Source organism: Falco naumanni, chromosome 12 (assembly GCF_017639655.2).
Source record: "Falco naumanni isolate bFalNau1 chromosome 12, bFalNau1.pat, whole genome shotgun sequence".
Classification (NCBI taxonomy): domain Eukaryota; kingdom Metazoa; phylum Chordata; class Aves; order Falconiformes; family Falconidae; genus Falco; species Falco naumanni.
The window spans coordinates 5,353,319-5,375,097 of NC_054065.1; the positions used below are offsets into that span (position 1 = coordinate 5,353,319).

General features: G+C 41.0%; 1 long non-coding RNA gene across 1 annotated transcript in view; it reads right to left on the reverse strand.

Annotated features, from left to right (window-relative positions):
* The window catches only part of LOC121096437, a 366,656-nt gene that overhangs the window by 165,485 nt on the left and 179,392 nt on the right, over positions 1–21,779 (reverse strand). The window contains exon 4 of the long non-coding RNA XR_005830502.1: positions 5,685–5,860. This is a non-coding gene — a long non-coding RNA (uncharacterized LOC121096437). The remainder of the gene's footprint in view (positions 1–5,684; positions 5,861–21,779) is intronic.

Here is a 21,779-nt window from a genome sequence, read left to right on the forward strand (position 1 = left end):
TGAATGCACAAAAGCAAGCAACCAGAAACCAGAATATTCCAAAAACTATGTCCGAACAACAGTATTCATTATGATACATAGAACCTCATCCTACAGCCCTGACAGTCTTCAGTATACTGTGTACTTGTCCACACCTGTGTAAAGCCTGCACTTTAGTGCCTGAGAAAAGGCTTCCTCTTTCTCTACAGATTATTTCACACAGAACATTTTCTTAGCTGCATGAGAAAACACCCTTGAGTGTGATAATAATGAAGAACATATTGTGCAGAAACAGAAGCCTTGCCGAGGACAGAGTTGGTTTCCATCAGGACATTAGAGCTTTCTTTGAAACCATGTAAGATGCAATATATTTATAGCTAATTTCACCATAACATAAAAGCTGCACTTATAGTAAAAGCATTTGCGTAATATAGTAAAATCATGTATGTCAATAATTAACTTTTAAGAGAACGAGATCAGTATTTCCATAAAATAGGGTAAGACATCCTGATCCTGTAGTTACTCATCATCAGTCATAACAGCCCAAAATGGATATAAAATACTCCCACAAAGCAACCTTCTATTCTCTCTGCCTTTGCGTCAAGATAACACTGACTCAATGTCAAGGAGTATCAGCCTCAAAATCGTTTTGGGTTGATGATTAAGAATAGAGGGGGATTTCCCCAACCATCGTTATTTCTAAACACAAAGTTCTATTAACTTGTTTACTTCTATTTGCATTTGCATCTGATCTTTTGATCAGTGGCAATGCTAATGATACAGCTATGAGAGCCCGCAAGCAAGAAATCCACTCACCAGATCTCTTTCTTACTGAGCTTAGAGATTCCCTTAAAAAAAAAAATAATAATGAGAACTCTGTTGCTCCAAAAGAACTAGCTGGGATAGAGGCCTCTTGGCCTGGGTGTTTCCTGTAGGAGAAGATTTCTGACTCCTGTTGTGGGAGAAACTCCTACTTGTCCTGCCCCAAGGGTGAAAGATACTGCCAGGGAATTACAGCAATAAACCTCCAGGTCCCTGTCAAGCTTCAACCATCCCAATGAGTTATTACCCCCTTAGGACTCAAGAGACCTCAGGGAAATTGAAAAACGCTGCTCCTTCTACAGATGACCCAACCCATAACCGCAATGAACAGGCGGAGGAGCATCCTTTGCCAAAGCCAGGGTTGGAAACTGTGGGAGCCCAGTGAGGCCACGGAGTGGGTGGCTGGGAAGGCTTCCCTGCCCTGTCTGGAGGCGGGTGGTCCCTGCTGCAGCAGTTGCCCAGCCATATGTGATTTCAACCTACTTTCTCCCCGGCTGCTGAGGCTCCCGGAGTGCTCCCAGCCTCTTGGACTGTCTGCTTGCTGGCAGGCTGCAGGCCAAGCTGCTGCACCAGCTGCAGCTGGAGCATGGTGGAGGTTCGCCAGGAAGCCTGGTGAAATGTCGGTCTGAGCCAGGCTGCTCCTGCACACACATGTAGGTGCTTGGAGAAGCTCAGGTTTATCCTGTAGCACAGGCAGCACAGCAGCAGGGGCTGGACTCTCAGAAGTCAGCCAGGTTGGTGTGCTGACCTGGCCGCAGGTCTGGCTTGCTGCACATCCTCATGTTTCACAAGTCCTGCTCTGGTAGTGCAGGGGCACAGCAAAGTGCACTGAACTGCCCTGTAAGCTCTTGGGAAGGCTGGTTGGGCAGACCTCTGCTGGGTGGAAGCGGAGCAGAAGGGGAAGAGGTTTCATGTCCAACACACCCAGCTGAGAGGGCATCTGCCCATTGGGGTGCAGGCTTAGCTCTCAGCCCGAATGCAGGCAATTGAAACCAGAAAAAGGAAGGAAAGACTCTCTGAGCTGTTCTCACTGTGATGGAGCGAGTGGGCCCAACCACTGAGTCATGTTCATGACAGTACACAGCTGGGTCTAAGAGGAAAAACACCTTTCCCATCCTCATGGGAAATGCACTGGCACCTGCTGTCCTCTACTTTGTGCCTAGGCATTTCTTTTTTTTAACCCATTTACCTACTGACAGTCATCTTGGGGTACCTTTCTACCATGCCTTTTGTGGTGCTCTGATTATAACAATGCCTTATATTTTCTAAAGGTAATCTTTATTTTACATTTTTCATTTTCTCTAGTCTTTTTAAACTATTTGTTGAGGTGTTTCACAAAATCACCCATTTTGGAAGTCAAGAACTACATTAATTTGATCTTCACCCTTTACCTAACCACTTGCCTACAATGCACACATCATACACAATGGCAGCAAGGTCAGTCTTGCACATTTGGAAAGCAAAGGCAACATCAGACTGAACAGTCACATAGATCAATTAAATCTCTCTGAACACACTTAGACAGACACATACACAGGCATAGAAGAGAAGCTACCACTGATCAGAGGTAGGATCTGTGTCCCTGTTGCCATTCAGCCTCAGTGAGAGCAGGGTTTTTTCCATTCTCACAAGAATTTGTAGACTCTCCCAACCTGTCTTTAAATGAATAGAAAGAAATAGCACATACAACAACTGAAGGGAAGTCTGAGCAAAACTGTCTGTAACCACTTAAGATTCAAATACGCCAGAAGTTCCTAAGTCATCTGATATTAATTTCTGAAGAATTCAAATAGGGCTTGTGCTGTATGCCAGAAACTATAAATACAATGCTTTCTCTTATCAATCTCTTCACTCACTTTAGGCAGCTTGATAGCATTAGCTCAATATCTGCACTATTCCTCCTTCCTTCCCCTAACAGAACACAAGGAAGCTGTGGGACTTTTCTGCTGATTTATGTTCAAAGCTGGAGGTGAAACCGCTGTATTAGAAGATTTCACTGAATGGGAACTAGAAGCCAGCCCACACAGGCTCTACAGGAAGAAATCACAGAAAAAGGCAAACGCAAGAGAAAACTTAGAACAGATAAATTAGCAAACGGCAAAGTTCACTGGGAGGTAAGGTTGGCATGCTAGCCTTTGTGTGTACAGGCTCACTCCTGTGGATGCAGGTCTCCACTGATGTGCTCCTGGGGAGAGTGCAGCTGGGACTCTCTCAGTTCACACTGTCAGGACTAGTCTGAAGACAGGAATTTCAGATAATGGAGCAAGGAGAGAGCATCTAGAGTTATACAAACAGTCAAAACAATCTGATGGGCAAAATCGGTGACTGCTAGAGCTGGCTGTGTTTAGAAAAAGATACACAGTTCAGTATTCAGCTTCTGAAATGCACTACAGATTTTCATTTAAATCTATAACCTGAAAGTCCACTGATTTATTGAATTGAAGATATATAATAGGTATTTAAATATTCCTCTTCCTACCAGACCAGAATCCACAGAGCACTTTGCATCTCATGAAGCTACACAGGGATGGTTAACTGATGTTAGGTATCATATGAATCAGTTGGGTGTGGGAATGTAGAGTGGGAACCAGCCAGTGAACCACACTTAAGAGGAAAGAATGCTTTGACCAGACTCTCAAGCTGCTTTAACACATGGCATGCCCCTAAATACATAAGGCTAAATACAGTTTAATACTCATAGGATTGAAAATGCGTTACTTTTCAGTCATGCCAACAAAAAAACCCTGGGATATCCTGACTTTAGGAATGTCAGTATTTCACCCCTATTCCAAGAACAGAAATTCAGCTAAAAGAATATTACAGAATTCCAGTTCCAATGAATGCTGAACCACTCAAATTTCAAGCCTCCTTTTTTTAGGAATTCTATTATTCAGCACAAGTATCATTACAAATACTATTATGTTTTTATTAATTATTGCATTCAATCTGGCAGACGTTAGACTCATAAATTAAAACAAACAAACAAACAAACAACCCACAACTAATGTCACAGAGATTTTGGCACTCTTTCAGTAACTGTTGTGGCAGGAGGAACACCTAACAGAAGAATCTAGTTCACAAGACTTGCAGGTCAAACTGTACGGATCAGAGATTTCTGAATCCATTTCAGTTAAACATCTAAATCAAAGAGGTCAAGATTTACTAGATCCACTAATCTACTTCCTTTCTGAAACATAATCCTCTGTCATTTATCTTTTTAAGACCATTGGCACTATCTCTAGACCTAGTGTACTGAAGATGCTAGCGTACTTGAGAACACCTCAGTGATACTGTTTCTTGTCTCTTAATTTACTCTGACACTGAGAATTCTCATTCAATTCTTTCTTGTTTGTTTACTTAAAGGCAAAACTTAAGAGTTAACCTTTCGTTTCCATTTCATTTGATATTTCTTTGTCATAAAACACCCCTGCCAAAATAATATTTGCCATAGCAAGTGTAATTCAGAAATGACGTGAACTGGAAAACTCAGACAAGGAAATCCAGATACATATTGCCTGCTTGGCAAAAAGTGGCAACTGGTTCATAGAAATATAACTCAAACCCAGAAGTGTTTGGGTCACCACGACGCAGGAAAGCAGACAAGTTGAGTGGCAAGAAGAGCTATACACTTCTGAATATTTCACAAGTCCAACATGGTAGCAAAGCAGCACTGTTGCTGTCTGTTCTGCATCTCCATCTGGTGTCCTGTAATGGTTTTAATGAAAGCTCTTACACATGGTTCTTAAAATAACCCATCTGTCTACCGGGGTGAATTAAAAGATGTAAACGCAGTGTAATATGCCAAAGAATATAATAGTCTCAATATAAGATCTGACTGTGTCAACCAGCAACATGTTCCAGCTGGGGCAGCCTCATGGAACAAAGGCAGCCCTTGGCTTAATACTGAGTATATGCTTGTGAAGTCCCAAATCAGGCGAAAGAGAAATAAAGCTCAAGACCTTGACCAGATGTGCAATACCCGGCCGAGTGCACAGTAAGCATGCTCCCACAGAAACCTCGCTATCAACGTGAACAGTTCCAATAGGAGCAAACATCTGTTTCGGATGGCTAATACAGGGGATGTAGTACATAATCACAGATAACACTTGAGCAGGACTGATCCTTTGAACTGCCTTCTTCCCTCTCTGCTGTTGCTGGCCACAACTTGAATTAGCTCATGTTCTATTTTAGACAACCAGGGACACAGTCTCAGCAACTCAGCTCTGAACTCTGCAGCTGAGAAAGGACTGGATTTCCAAAACTGCTCCAGTACAACATTAATGGCCTGGGTTGCAAGGACCATGGAAACTGGGCCATACTTCTCTTTCTAATATCTTTCCGACCACTTCCCACTAAATTAGATAAACAGATGGGAATGAATTAAATCTACAGATTAATGGTTATTGTACTAGGGTCCACAATGAGTATTTGTCACGTAGCAGCACTTAGTACATGTTGTCAGGAAAAGTTAAAGACAGACATTTCTAATGACCAATCATCTCTAGTCCCAGTGACCGCTTCCCTTTGAATCAAACCACCTAGATGCATGCTGACATGCACATTCTCTTCTCTTCCACAGGAAAAGCCTGGGATAATCCCAATTTCCAGAGTTTCTAGCTCCCTGCAAAGATGAGGCTGACTCTACACATCATATGAGCTTACTGTAATCATGCTGTGCAACAAACACATATGGGAAATGGCCTAGATAACACAACATCTTCTTGGGTTGGTTGGTTGGGTTGGTTTGGGAAAAATTATTTTCATTTTGCTTTCTTAGAGTATTTATCACAGAAAATTCCTTTTCCATGACCAGAACTTGCAAGTGTTAACATAACACAAATTATATAACATTCTCCAAATCTGGATTAATTCATAAGACTTACCAGAGGCTCTCTTGCAATGATTTTCCTTTGAAGGTTGATTGGGATGACAAAACTCTTGGAGATGATAACTCCTATCTTTCGATTACAGCCTTGATGGTTCGATAAAGACTATAAAACTACAACCATTTAACTCTCTGGTCCCTGAATTCCCCCTGAGCATTCTCCTTTGAGATCACCTGAAAGAGATAAACAAAGATGTAAAGAGCATGTGATGGAACTGTTCCAGCACTGATACTGCTAATATTACTTGGCTTTACAGTTATGCTAATATCAATTATGCATGTTTTATTAATACTTGCTGTCAATTCTTGGAGTTGCCTTACAAAGCAATCTATCATAGAAGCTTTCACTTTGCACTTACAAAGAAAAAAATTACTTTCCACACTCAAATGCTCTGTACAGCATGGTAAGAGAGGCAGCCTTTAAAAAGAAGGTTCGTCAGACAAATTAGAGACAAGTAGCAATGGAGGAAAATGTTGTATGTTCACTTTCATAGGAAAGGTCATCTTTGTAGACTCTGTAAGTTACCCTTGTAAACACTGTTCAGAAACCTAATGGAGTCTGAGTTGTGTATTTTTGACCAGTGATGAGCCCTGCTAAATCTGCATGGTATATCTATAGAAGTGTTTTTCCCCTTGTTTGCAACTTCTTTGCACACTGGCAAGGTTCAAGAGTCGCTGCTAACTCTTCTCTTTCCTTTTGCTTGTCTGCAGAAAGTGTGTCATGCAATCCCATTTTATCTTAATCCCCTCAAGTGTCTGACTGCCTGAAACTGCAGCACTAGCATCCTTACACTACCATTCTTGGAATAGTGTCTTCCTTTCTGACGCTATAATCAAACCTTGCTAGCAAATAGCTTCTGCTTATCCCTCTGCTACACACACACCTTTTACCTTTCTTCAGACATCCCAGTTTTCCCTTCTCTAAGTTTGGCAAAAAAATACTTTGATCTAAGGGGGTCTATGAGGCATGATATAGTATCAGGACAGAGCAGTAGGGATAATTGAGAGCCCTCAACAAGATGGCTCTACTGGCAGTTTTCTTTTGGAGAGTGGTTATTATTTACCATATACTTAAATTCGGTATATTAAAATGACTTATTACATTCACCTTAGCAACAGAAAACCAATACAAACCAAAGCATTTAGTATTTCTGTAGCTCGCATAACCTTAGTGTGAGCACCTCAGAATTTCTGGCCCACTGTGGTGCTGATATCCTTATTGAATATGAAATACTGAGACATGGAGAACATGAATGACCTTCCAGAAATTCTGGAGCAGAGTAGGGATCTCAAAACATGTATTACAACCTAACTAGCTGAATGCGGAGAAATGAAAAGTAGTGAAAGATTGTAGATACCAGCTTTGCTGGATATTCACACTCCTTTGCTTACCCCAAAAGCACAGCAAGCACATACCAGCCCGGTACAGTTCGGCTGTAGTACTCCAAGCTTTTACTGCTCTGCCCCTGAGAGTTGCTTGCTAACAGAAATTTAATCTCTACTAAAATAGTTTTACACACTGCTTTTCAGGCACAACTGTAATTTATCTGTGTTTGGGTTTTGTGCATGACCTATGCAGCAAGCACCGAGACCAGTTATACTCCCGAATGTTCTAGCTCCACCTGAAATCAGCCTTTCTGAGCTCATCTTAATTGCGTCCTCGTGACTGCATTAACTTCAAAGAGCACTTCGAAGACCACACAGCTCTTACTGCAAACAAGCCAGCAGGACAAGTATAACCCCTACTAATAATGTCGTAGAGGCTAGACCACACAGAAGATTCTTGCAGTGCCCTTTGGGCTTAAAGATGTAGGGGGTCTGAACTACCTGCCGCTGAGACCAATTCACAGCAGCTCCAAGAATCCCCCGTGCAAGGCATGTGGTGAGTTCCATGCCCATACGGATGGGTGTAGAGCTGTAGATCTTCTCGTTGATCAGATAGCCACATTAGTTTTGCCCCAGCTTGCAGTATGCCCTCCTCAAAGTAAACACAGCAGAGAGAAAGTTCACACCCGAGTACCTGAGAGGTTGCCAGTTAAGTCAGTCTCTTAGCCACTGTGAAAGTTCTGGGTCCTGAGTGCTGCTTCAAAGCAAGCTGTGGGGGTTCAACCCCAGTCATGCCCCATGGCAAGAAACTGCACAGGACCCACAAGCCATCATGACATCCTATTTAAAGTACACTGAAGATGCCCACAGGTGAGCGAGGAAGGGAAAACGTCTGGTTTAAAAGCCCTAGTGTTGTCAGGTCACCAAAGAGTGTGGGGAGTCAAGATCAAGGGAGTCCTGAATAGCTGAACTATGGAGCTACACTAACGAAAACTTGTGGACTCATGGGAAAAAAAAGATGTAAATGGAAAGCATCCACAGATGGGCTTTGTGACAGTGGTATATACATGACAAACTTTTGTACGTCATCCTTCATAGGTCCTGCCTCTGGACCTTCAGGTCAACAAACACAATTCGCTGCTGCAGCAGAGGCTCCAGGTTTGCTGCTTGAAGGCAGCAGGCTGCAAAGCGCTACAGAGGTTGGGCTGAGTGACTGAATAGGGCAATTCATCATTTATCCCTTTACAAACTGTCAACAGGTGACTTGCAGTTGTCTTAAAATGAGTAGATACTAATTACATTTTTGCAATTGGTAATAGCTAAAAGTAGTTATCGTCTGAAAGTTCACCACAGCCACTATGTCTGGACTGTGGTCACTGAAATTCAGCCGTAGAGCTGGAATGGTTAGTTTTGGCTGGACACACAAGCTATAGGTATAGTTTTTTTCAGCATGTTCTGAATTTTTGGCACAGGAGCTTATGGTTTTGAGTTAATCTTCATTTCCTCATTGCCCTGGTTTCAAACTAAACTTTTCCTTGTTTGAATCCAGATTTTTATACAGGGTGAAAGGGGGCAGTTGAGAGGAGAAAGAGAAAGGGTTAACATTTTTCAGAGGACAGACTGAAAGATGTGGGACAGCTCTGCTGGGGAGGTCGGGATGATCTGCTGCTTGCTTTGGGTCAGGAATCAGACGTGCATCCTCAGACACAAAGATGCTTTGTAGAAAATGCAGTTCTGGATCAGTTGTATGCTTTGTTCCCATACATCTGCCATGACAGGATGCAATCTTTTCTTGCTGCCTACTTTTCCCCCCACTTTTTGCAGAGCACAGATGATACCAATATTTTTAACCTTTGTCCTAATTTGGTATACACTCGTGAAACAAAAACACTGACATTTTGTGATGTCAGAATTACCTTCTTCCCAATAATTTCCAAAGCTGTCTAGGACCTTGCATAGCCACTGAATGAGACACAAACGTTAGCACACCTGCTCAAATACTTACTGGTAAGGAACCCAAAATAAATCACAACTGTTGCTAAAGCAAATTTCTCTGAAAATGTTGTGGTTTTTTTTTTTTTTTTAAAGTTGCAGTATTCACGGAAAATGTTGACATGTAGTCATCTCTAGATTACAGCCAGCTATCCTCAGAAGGACAAGGATCCATACTGATTTATTCGTGCTACAAGGAACAAGACTTCAGCTTTCTATAGACAGTAGTGCATTGAAAAGAAAACAGAAAAAAACCCTGAATCTTCTGTGGTGCATAAGTTGCAGTTTGCATCTGAGTCCTTTGCCACTGAATTTTCTCCTTTGCACAGAAGCCAAACAGAGCAGACCCTGAACAAGATCCCTGCCAAGACTGATTAAAGACTTGCTCTCTGCACCTGCCTATTATTTTACCACTACGCACCTGCAGACTGGTTTCAAGAGCCTCATTATTGCTCACTTGTCTCTGGCCTCATTCTGACAAACTTCACAGACAAAATGCCACATTTTCCTTCTAATGACCATCGCAACAGTTCCAACTCTGAACAGCCTCTAATAATTTCTCAATTTTTTTCCTGCTCACTGCTCACCAAATATGTAATAATGAATAGTGATACAGCAGGCTGAAGGTAGAGTTAATGTAATTCCTAGAAAGGGAAATCTGCTTTACAAAATGAAACCAAATCAGAAAACTCCAGGACTCCAGGTAAAAAACATAAAGGGGGTGGGGGGGGGGTGGGGAGAAGAAGGGGAAAAAATAACCAACAATGAAGGCAGTGACCTTTTCACATTCTCAGAGCTTCTATCTAGACATTTATGAGTACTTCTGCACCTGGAGAGACCGCCTCTGCAACTTACAGCTTTGCACAGCCCTTATATTGTGTCTCAGTCCCTAATTTCTGTCCTGTGTGAAATGTAAAGGGGACCCACCACTGACTTTCCTCATTGCTGTTGGTGCTGCCACTGGCCAGACTGGAACCCTTGCTCAAGCCAGTCTGGAGACAAACTGCTGAAACTCCAGGCTTTCTTTGAGCTCTACCCCTACCCGTAGGCTCTCCTGAGTCACCGATTCATATTCCAGGTTGCTTTTCTCCCAAGGCAATACATATGAATAGCTCCTGAAGGAGATGCCATGGATCTGCTTAACGGTACAATTGATAGGCAACCAATGACCACAGCAAAAGAACCCTGCCTGTATCTAGTGTGCCTGAAAAGTGCTTCTTCACCCAGAAATTGTATATTTTGTTTCCTACAGTATCAATTACACTTGTAAAAATATAATTCTTACAATATTGCCCGTATCTATACATGTGTTAGGAAGCTAAGGTACAACCCTCCCTTTAAGATACCATCCTGCTGTTTCCTAAGGGGCCTTTTCACCATGTTGCTGAAGCATGGGCGTGCAGGGATGATGAACAAACAGGTATTCTAAAGAGATACCGGTATGAAACTTTAATGAGGAAATCAAATATTGATGCTTTTGTTTTGTCCTGTTTTGGTTGAAAAGTTTGCTCTTTAATCCTCCAGCCAGAGGGCACATTGTACCATGTGCACTTCCAAAGCCACAGCAAAGAGCACATATCACCAAATTCTCACTGGCTACCTAGTTGAAGGGTAGTTAAACCATCTCCAGAAGAGAGCCTTGTGCACAGCTGTGCTATACGAATAGAGGATTTATTTAGACATGTCAGTTCAGACAGAAGTGAAGGTTCTGATCCAGCGAGCAAAAGCTCCAGTCATTAGCGCGAGCTTCCATGTTATAAACCAGGACCAAAATGGGACAGGAAAAATGCAGATCTTGGATCCGTACCATCAAAGAGAGAACAAAGTTTACCCTGTGAGTCACAAGTCACAAGCCAAAGTGTGTATTAATCTTCACCCTGACACATTTCTTCCATCCATCAGATCTAGCATTGTGCTAGTCTAACAGTGAGGATACATCATGTCATTCATGACACATGATGATTCCCAGATGTTCAGAGAGCTGGGCTACCCAGTGGAACAAATGGGTGTTTACAGTAAAATAAGTACCAAATTTAGCAAAACTGAAGATCAAGTTACAAGTTAATTAGCACAAGAGGGCTGAAACCCCATGATATATGGGAGCTCATACTTCTTCAGTAGATCCAGAAGCATAAATTGAGAAAAGAGCTTAACAATTGATTAGTAAAAAAATCAAAACCAAACAATCAAACAAAATAAAACCCGAAACACCCAGAAAGTCACCCTGACAGAAGCCAGAACAAATAACACCACTGCCGAGCTCTGATGTAGCTCTTCTGGTGGAGTTCCTGGTGATGAATAAAAGGAGCTCTGAGTCAGGTGCTTGTAAATATAGTCATACATAACACCTACCAAATCAATGAGAAAGAAAATTTAGAGAGGGAAACAGATCTAAATACATCTTAGAGAGTCTGTGAATTTCTCGACTGACTGTAAGAGCTCCTGATTCAGGCAAGAACATCCCAAGTCTCTTTGAAGGTTATTCACTCATAAATTTCTCAAGTGGCATACTGAGGAGCTCTGTGAGCAGCTGGAGAAGGTGGCCACTGACCTGAGGCTGTGGGAGAGGATATGAACTAGGGCCTCCCTGACCTACACAAACTGAGGTAAAGCACAGCCTTCCACTGGGCTGCCTTGGTGAAGATGTTTCAGAGATGACCAGGTCAGGGCCACGGTAGGCAAGGAAAACTAAGGGCTAGTCATATCAGAAAGATACAACCAACACTAACATAAAGAGTGGAGAACAGTCAACTCCAAAACCAGACACTGCTAAACCCCAGTGAGATCGAAAGTAACTCCCTGTTAAAGGCTGTTCTCCTAAAAAGTTTAACGTTCCCAAAAGTCATTACAACTCTCTAGATCTTCTGCTAAATTATCCTTACTCTGCCAGACATTTAAGTCAGTACTGAATGGAGCCATGCAAAAAATAACCCAAGCCCCCTATTCTCTTGCACTTCATGTCAAACCCAGGAGGCATGAGCAGCCTACGGAGCAGACGGCGCTACCAGCAGTGGGGATCCTGATGACCCAGAAAAGCTCACCGGAGCCAGAGTTCACACAATGACAGAGGGCCAGACGCCAGTGCTGGCCCTGAATACTTTCCTTATTCTGTGCTAGAGCAAGAAATTCATTTTCCATAGAGCAATAAGTAGGCCAAGTTTTAATCTGGCTTGCAGTGTTGAAAACAACCTGCAAAAAACAGGTGGCAGTCTCCTTTCACGCAAGCCAAAAGACAGATAAAAATAGATGTGAATTGCCATTGAAAATATGGTAAAATAATCCTTTTCCATCTGCTAAAGCAAACCTTGGGAGTAAGTGAATTAACAGGTCTCTACTATCAGACACCATGAGCTAGGCATCGCTGCTCATTAATTAATATTAACATGACAGCAATCGATTGCCTGTATCTCTTGCACATATTAATCAAAGCCGAGCGCTGAGTGTGCACCTTGTATATCACTCAGAAACCCCACTGGCACGCTGCCCATTCACTCCTAAATATTTACAGCAGTGTTTGCTTGCTGAAGATCATTCCTGTTGTGAAGGCACTGTAGCAAGGGCCTTTCCTCTCCTGCCATTTCAGTGTTCCCTGTCCAGCCCATGCCCTGAAGATCATAGTATTTTACAGTGCTGTCTCCTCCACTTTGAAGTTGGCCACAAATGATGAATTCAAGATGCAAACCCCAGGTCACTTACAGAAAGGGTTTTTACAGAGAAAAGGATGTCCTTCCAGAAACAGACCTGAAGGCCATAATTAACACATCTCTGCTGTTGTTACGACAGCACAGCGCTGATCGCCCACACTGACCTTCAACTAGCCAGAGCGATCCTGAAGGAAGGATCCTCAGCACCATCTAATTATCCAACTTCAGCCTGTTGCTCAAGAAGGTTGCTTCTGTGGGTAGACTGCTAAAAATACGTGACGTACCCAGGCACGGAAACGTAGACTTCCCCTCAATCCAAACACAACCAGTTTCATCAAGTCAGAATGTGACCTATCCCATCCAGAAGGGAGATAGTTTCTGTTTAAACTAGGGGGAAAAAATATAGGCCAAAGTCCTTGTCTCATTTATGGTAACGTAAATCTAGAATAACTGAATAAATATAACCAGAGTTAAAGCTTTTATAAACAGGTATAAATTAGATCAGAATCAGCTTAAACACATGCAAGTTTTTAAGACTCTTTGGCATCTTTTAAGCCTCAGTTACTGGTTAGATGCTCAGTCAGCCTGATTCCAGACTTTTAGCTGCCTATTATTTACATGACTACTCGCAAAACCAGCGGTCACCCAACAGCACATGTCTAACCTGCGTTTGCACAACATTTAGCAGATGCGTAAGCTGGCAGAAATTTAAAAGTGAACATCTGAGGGACAGTACTGCAATAAAGCATGAAATAGAGCTGACTAAAAAATAATAAAAAAATCAAGAGTCCACCTCAGGAAATTATAATTTTCTTTTCAAATTGAGATTACATGTCCAGAGCTTTTTCCCCACAGAACCGAAAGTTCAGAACATTTTTTGTAGTTTAAAATGTTGAAACATTTTCACTGAAAATAAACATTTTGACATTTCCAAGTCCAAATGTATACATGTGGTTTGTCAACAAAATTAAGTTAGAAATCACAGACGAAAAGGTTTTCATGTGAGGTTTATCTTGTACTTCCTGCATTTTGATGAAATAGTGCAATCATGTCCAGGTCAAAAAGTTAAGAGGTGCTCAAAAACACTAACAATGAATTGCTCACTCACCTTTAATCTCAGATCAGTTTTGATCTCAGTTTGGATTATCCTGCTGTTATTCAAGCCAATTCATTTACTTTTCCAGCTGCATAGGCAGATACAGAGATCTGGGCCACTGACAACTGCTACGCATGATCCAGGATTAGAAGTGTAGGAAAGCACAGAAATACTATTATCACCTTTGTATATGTTTTCTTGGACCACAAGTTTTATTTTGCACCTTCTAAGGGTGAGCGCTGGATCCCATTTCAGATTTCTCTTCTGTATTTAGCCCAGTTGGACAGAGCTGAGAGATTTCGACATCAAACATGTTTAAAACTATGTAAATTTCTTCCAGCTACTACTTTTCTTGCATGTAAAAAGACTCAGCACTCATACAGCACCTGAATGACAATCTTGTTACCAAAGTGACGAGGATAGCAAAGGATCTGAATGAGTAAAGTACTGCCAGTTCAATTATTCTTTTTATTATTTTTTTTTTAAAAACTGCAATGCAGAGAACAGGTGCCTTCCAGGGACCAGACCATAAAAGTTCAGGCAGTAGAGTATTTTAAATCTGTGCCCTAAACTTAGAACAGAACTGGATGGTCAAAAGAATTAAATTTATTTTGCTTTTATTTCAAATTCCTGTACCTATTTCTCTTCCTGATTCTGAGGCTGAAATGCTCAGAATAATTTTCTTTTCTCAATATCACTGGCTTGCCTTCAAGCAAGGTAGCTGGAAAGACTGGAATCAGACCAATCATTTCCATCTACTCTTATATCTTACTAGTGAAAGCTTATGGGAGTTATGTAAATTGTTGATGCTTGTGTAACAGGTCTTGATCTGAAAAATACAGCATTTTTTTGTGGCTTTGGAAGACTTCACTCAGAGAATATTCTTTTTTATATGTATGTTTGTATATATATGTGTGCATGCATGTCTGTATATATATATAATGCCAGTATGCAGTCAAGACTTTTTCTCTACCATACACCTACCACCACCTACCATGTGTTCTATGGTAATATATTAAATTTATATAATTCACTGGTCCTTTGGAAATGGGGTCTTATCTTACACATACTCAAGCACCCATAAGACAAAAAGAAAAATGTTTATACTATGTCTAGATTGTTAGAGAAAAGACCTGGAAAATATTGCAAAAAATGCTGAAGATAGAATATCAGTGTATGAAGTTTAATAGTCAATTCTCAGTAAATGTCATTCTGATTTGATTTAAAAATTTTATCTACAGCTGAAAAAGTACATGGTAAGTGTTTTTTCAGAAGCCTAGGATTTCATTACCAGTGTTCAGCGTTGCTAATATTTATAGTGATAGAGCAGTAATTTCTAAAATTTTATTAAGAAAGTAATCTGGCTTCCTGCAAGAATTATCTCCTTGACATAAACTCCGATGCATTATAGTCTGTATCACACTACATTTTTCCATTGATATCCCTGATTTCTTTCTCAAGGTGAGTTGACATTCTTGATATAAAAAAAATGAGCTATATAAAATATGGTAAATGTAACATGCATAAGTAGGAATACTCCCACTGAAAAAAGCAGCTATCTTAGTAATACATATTAAGATATAAAGATATTTAATACTACTAAAGGAAATTGGAAACATTACCATTCTATCAAAGGTTAATCATTCAGAGAAATTTTTATGTACTTCTGGATTTCTATCCACAAAATGGGAACAGTCTCTCTAGAGAGAAATATTTTAAGTAACATATGTTATGTTTTACTTCTGAAAAATACAGACAGCATTCCTAGCCATAATTGTTGTGATGCCCTGTGCATCCAAACTAAAAGGTCCTGAACCTCAGGAACCAGCTGCTACTGAGCATCACATGTTAACATCCATCAGAATGGCCAAGCAACAGTGAAGACATGCAAAATTAGGATGCAAGATTGAAAATTTAAGCAGTTGTTCTTCTTCTAAACATAAATTTCATGCTGTTAGAATCTCAATTCATTTTCTATCAAGAGAACACTTAAAAGCCAAATGCAAGGTTCAAGTATTTTCCAATACAAGCAGTCCAGACTTCTCTAATTTTTGCCTTTTAAAAAAACCTCTACTCCTCGTAGGGGTTTAACTTTTTCTTGATGGAAAGAGACAGTGTTTTTCCTAAAGGAAAGAGGACAAATGGCTGAGAGGTAGCATTTTATCTGTTTGATTAAGCCATCTCTCTTACATCAAGGATTCTATGTTGAAGTAATAATAAATCAACTACATCAATACAATAATAAGCTTCACATTACACTAGCATTATCACTTTCAGACAATGTTTAAGTTAAACTCCTTTATCGGTAATTACAATACCAACATCTAAGGGAATTTACTTAATACAGCATAAAACTATAAATTATTTTAGGGAGGAGGACACTACATATCCTATCTTTGAAGCTTTTGGTACAAAAATAGCTGCGAGAAGTGGAAATGAACACAACAGATGAATAAAACACATGCAACATCTTTTAATTGGCCCATTCATTCCAAAAGAATCTAACTCAAAATGTTCAGGAGTTCAGGGAGTACCTGTGTTGAATTCATAACTGAAAGGTCTTCAAGTGAAGCAGTAGATTGCAGCCTCTGAATTTCAACCTGCTTAAATTCACTTACCAGCTTAAATTCACCTCTGAGTTTGACCCTTGGAATGGTACCTACACTACATAGTCTTTTATATTCTTGGGGAAACTAGATGAACAAGTTCTACTAGAATTGTCTGAGAGGCTTAGCTGCAGGTCACCAACAATATTACACATCTGGATGAGCGGAACAGCCTAAGAGATTCCCATAAAATGAGCAAGTTCTGCTATGCAAACATGTCTTGCCTTTAAATTGCAGTAAGGAATACTAATTTAGATCATCCCCAAAAGCTGAAGTTCCATCATCATCATGGAACATCAGTGCCATTTGCTTGGGAGCAGCAGCCAGTGAGCAGGAGACAACCTTGTCTCAAAGAGTTTAGGGCTTGTAGCAAGACTGTTGATGTATCTCCTGCAGCACCACACACTCCAGAGCCAGGAATAAAACAAAGATCTGAACTGTGGGCTCCTGTATAAGGTTCAAATTATCCTACCATGAGAGACCTACATGCCTTCACATCGTTTTCCCTATAGCTTGTCTCTGCCTCCTCACATCATCCACATATTGGTGAGAAAGGAAAGAAAGAACCTACCTGCAAGGGGAGAGGTGGTGTACAGCAAGAAGATCCAGCAGCTGGATCTTTCTGTTTCCAGCTGTTCAGTCTCCAGGAGAAGCTTGCACTAACAGCCAAGGCCCCGAATCTAAAAACTGGATCACTGTAATCTTTCTAAGCTCCATCTACCATCCCATATCCTCATTCTACTTAGAAGTGCCCTGACTTAATTTTCCTACAGATAGGAGAAAGAAAATTTTATGTCATATAAAGCTAGGAACCGTTTACTAAACAGATGGACGGCCAACTTCCTGGTCTCTTAGGTAAGCAATATAGGAAATTATACTGTAATTCAGAGAGTTTTGAAATAAAATGTCTTTTGGCAATGCGTAGACTTGGGCTAATAACACAGCAGTTATTTCTTTGTCAACTTCAGAGCACTATGCTGTGGCCAATTAATGGAAAAAAAGATGAGATTCAGTTAACCGCTCTGGGATTTGCCCTTCGAATATTCAGGCTAGATTAAGGAAAAGACCTTGCCCTAGCCTGTATAGCCTCATAATGCTACTGCCTGTTATTTCCAATTGTTGTTACAGAAGAGCTGGCCTCGCTGCTATTGTTAAAGGTCAGTCAATGTTTCCACTATAAACCTTCTTTATTGCGGATTTCACATAAGTGCGTGATTTTAATTTACTCTGGATTGAAACATCGTTTTTCTTGACCTGGAAATGGATGTGTTTTGTTCTGTTCTTTAAATCTGCATGCTCAGTTTGTTATTAATCCAGGACATCTTCAAAATGGGTGACCTCTGACCCACACTCTTATTTAAAAGATTTCAAGGGTATATGATCCCATTTGGACAACTGACTCCTTACCACCAGCCAGTGGTTTCCTGATTCAGTCTCAAAGCAATATTGGCAGCTTATTACATGTTATCTGAGAAACTATGGTTATCAAGCCTTATTATTCAATAGTGGGTGGGTCACTTCTGAAAAGTGAAAATCTGAAGGGAAGATATTATTACTTGGAACAATTTCAGTTTCAAAACAAAAAACTGTGTTTCAAAATGGGCAGTGCACACAGTCAGTGTTTCATCATTGGGCAGGAAACAAAAAAGCACTGAAATCATAACCCTACATTCTCCAAACTTCTCTAGAAATTAAGTACTCCATGGGATATCTCTAGGGCAACTGAACATCCCTTTAAAATGAATAATCGCCAAGGAATTATTTGTAAAGTCCCCTCATTATACACCCACACATACCTTTCCCACCGAAGGAATAGCTCTGTGCTGTCTATCTTTTGCCTCCCTCTATTGGGAAGAGGCCTCCTCCACAGGCAGGAGAAGCAAAGTGCCATCCCGTTCCCCGGCACAGATAGCTCTGCTGGGTTATTCACTGCTCTGCCTCAGCTGGTGCAGACAGGACAGCTTACCCTCCCTGGGACTGAAGCTGGCCTCTTGTTCTCCCTTTCCCCTCACAGGAAGAAGAGCCAGGGGGCCCTTTTCTCCCTCAAGAAAGCAGTTGCAATCAAAGACGAGGAGGCTCACCAGAAAATACAGGTTTGGTGTCACATACGTTTCATTGAGAAGCATAAGAAAGCATGGTGGGGATACCCCAGAATTTGAAAACAGCTTTGCATTACATGCTATAGGATAAAAACCTGTCACAATTTTCAAAAGGAAAAATCAAAGTATCTTCTGATTGATCATATTTTTATTCTCAGAAAATTTTTTTGTGGAAATTAACCAGTTTGTGAGGTTTTTCTCTGAACAAAGCAAATTTCTTTTTTCAACAGTTATTTGCATTCTTTGCCCATCCCTATTTTCAGTTTTAAGTCTCTACACACGCACGCACATACATTTGCTCATACACAGACCCGTACACCTGGCACTCCGTTAGGATTGCCTTGGCAAGGCCCCAAGAACAGTGGATTTTGAAGCCAACACCCATTTCTCATGCAGAGGACAATCCCACACCTATGGCTATGCTTTCAAACTACCTAAACACACAAGTGGCATCTGCAGAACTCAGCTGCAGCAGAACAACTTGAAGTGTAAATTTAGACTGTTACAACTATCTTGATGGAGATCTAATGAAAATCTTCCTGCATCAGAAGGATTAGGTTTTGGTTTAGCCCAGGCCATTTGGAGGAGGCTGAGCTAAAGCAAAAGTCCCTACGTGAATCTTAGAGCCAGAATAGCCACACAGGGTGTTATGGCACCACAGCTGCACAGTTCCCCAAGTCAGGTGAGAATTGCCTGCGCATCTCCATAGCAGTTAAAAGTAACTTGCTTCTCAGACCTAAGGATTAGAAACCTGATACTTCAAAACAAAGATGAATGAGCTGATGCCTCACAGGTTTCCATGAGCTGGCACCAGAGCTGCAGCTCAGGGGATCCTAAACCTTAACATGTCATGCACATGAGCACACAGATCCCCAGTTTTGTCTGTAATTACAGCTCTTCAGTTTTGCACTCTGCATTGGCTAGATGCAAGCTAGGTCTAATCTGGGAGCTGGCAAGTCATGTCCATGCAGTGCTGTGCTTAACCCAAAATATCTTGTCTCTCAGCAGGGATTTGCTTGGATTGCAGGCAGCATTAACGTGGTGATACCATGTACAAATAAGACTGGAACAAGTTCAAATGATGGGTTGAGCTCACTCATATCTGCCAGCACCAATTCACATAGCCATGCCCTCCTATCATAATTAGTATTTTACAGGTCTGACACCAAAGAGATGAAGTCTCACCAGGCAGCTTTACAGTACAGCCAGCCATCATGAAATAGCCTGGGGAGGATACAAGTGTGTATGAAGAAATGGGACCATCAGCAGCACAGGTTTGTGTGTCTCCACTTTCATCATTGCTCTGCTGGGACAGCAGGGATGAGGCACCTCTCGTGGAAAGGAAGAATAAAGGAAACCACGCTGCAAGAAATGCACTAGAGACAATCTCTCAGTCCAGTGGGACTAAACATGGAAGACCCACTCAGGGTATCCTCATGGACGATGAGGTCCTCAGGCTGTTGCACTACACTTGCTTTTTTTTTTTTTTTTTAGAGAAAAGAATTCACATTTTTGGGCTTGTTGGCAAAGTGGGCTAAATCCTAAACAGAGGGACAGCTCAGTAGTAAGTTGGATCTACAACTATTTACCTTTAAGTGAGCCTTGGCTCCCATTCCCCTGACTAAAGTAAAGACTTTCCATGCTTTCCACTTTGACTGATGCTCTTACTATTTACCTCACCTAAAAAAGTGTGACTCTTAGAGGTAATTTTAAGGTGTGGGAGTCTTTCATCCTCCATTTGTCAAGGGCTTCTCCAGTCTGTATTTTTGCATCTCCATATTTATAGGATGCAAAGCCTCCTTCTGAGGCTGTTGTACACATGATGGGAAAACCTCCTAAAACACCCTGACAAAGCAAGCTTAAACAAAGCCAACAAGATTTCACTATAAGCTTTGTCTGTAGGTTAATTATGTTGCATAACTTAAATGACTGACAATCAGCTATAGAAGAACAAAGGTTGTATTGAACAAAAGAGGGGAACTTTTTGAGTCATATGACACAATTCTCTGCTCTTTTCAGCTCAAACTTTCATTGCTGTACCACCACAGAAACAGAGAAGATAGGGATGGTCCATGTGACGTGAGCTAAGGTAGCATTATTGCCTCAACTGAGAAGTCTTTCTTCCAACTGCTGAGTGACTGATGCCACTTCCCCTTTTGCTTTCCTGTCCATTTGGTAACGGTCTGAGATTGTGTTAATGCTCCGCTTATTTAGTACTACTTTTAAAATTGCAATAGCCTGTGCTTTTATTCACTCAAATTGCCTTTTTCTTTTTTCTTTTCTTGTTTTTTCTTTTCTCTTCTCTTTTCTTCTTTTTTCTTTCTTCTCTTTTTTTCAGATGGAAACTGTCTGGAAAGAAGCCCTTCAGTAAAAAGAGAAACCAGCAACTTGTGGAATGAATTCAGGGCTGCTTGGGAAGAATAGCTCCAGAGAGCATACATTATTTATCTTGCATTACTCCACTTTTTTCCAAATGTGTTTTTATATAACATGATAGGTTATCACTTCTTGCCTTTGGCTACAGATGGGTAGGACTGCAAACAATCAAATGCAAATCAAGAACAGTCTACAGCAGATGCACTATTGTATTGTCATGGCATCACTCCTACTCACTCGATTTGTCAAAGCACTCCCTTTGGTTTGGTTATTTGGATAGAGTAGCTGGGTGGAGACAGAGTGGGTGGATGGCCATTTTCCAGCAGAGTAAACACTCTCCTCGGGGGACGTCCCTTACGACAAGGAATTCCTCGTGACATCATGGGCTGCTTGACACCGGAGTGATGTGCTCGAGCTGGAATTGCTCTCATTGCGTTTTATAACCCAGCCAAAATAGGATGAACAAATCCTACAAGAATAATCAATTTAGAGGCGTGGCTGTACTTACACCAGAATTTTTCCTTCCTTTCTCAATAGTAGGATGTGTTTCAGAAACACGGCTTCTAACCCTAAGAAAAGCCAGATGCACATATTGACAATGATTAGCAGAGGTTTTGTTTTGTTGCTTCTATGCACAAAATACTAAGTCAAAAAACGTTTTCTCTTTCAAGATCAATTAAAAGAAACGGCCATGACACAACCTCATAAAATAACCTAATAGTTTTAAAGAAAGGATCAGGTAGTTTTAAAACTTTAAGTCAATCATACTGTAGATTTAAATATGTCTCTGGTATCTGGAAATGGGCTGACAGTTTCTTGGGGGGGGGGTGGGGGGAAGGAATGGCAGCTTGGACTAGATGAATTGAGGAACTGTTTGTCCTGTCTAATTCATTAGAAACCCAAGAGACACTTACTCAGTTGCTTCATCTTTGAAAAATGTTCACATAGTGTACA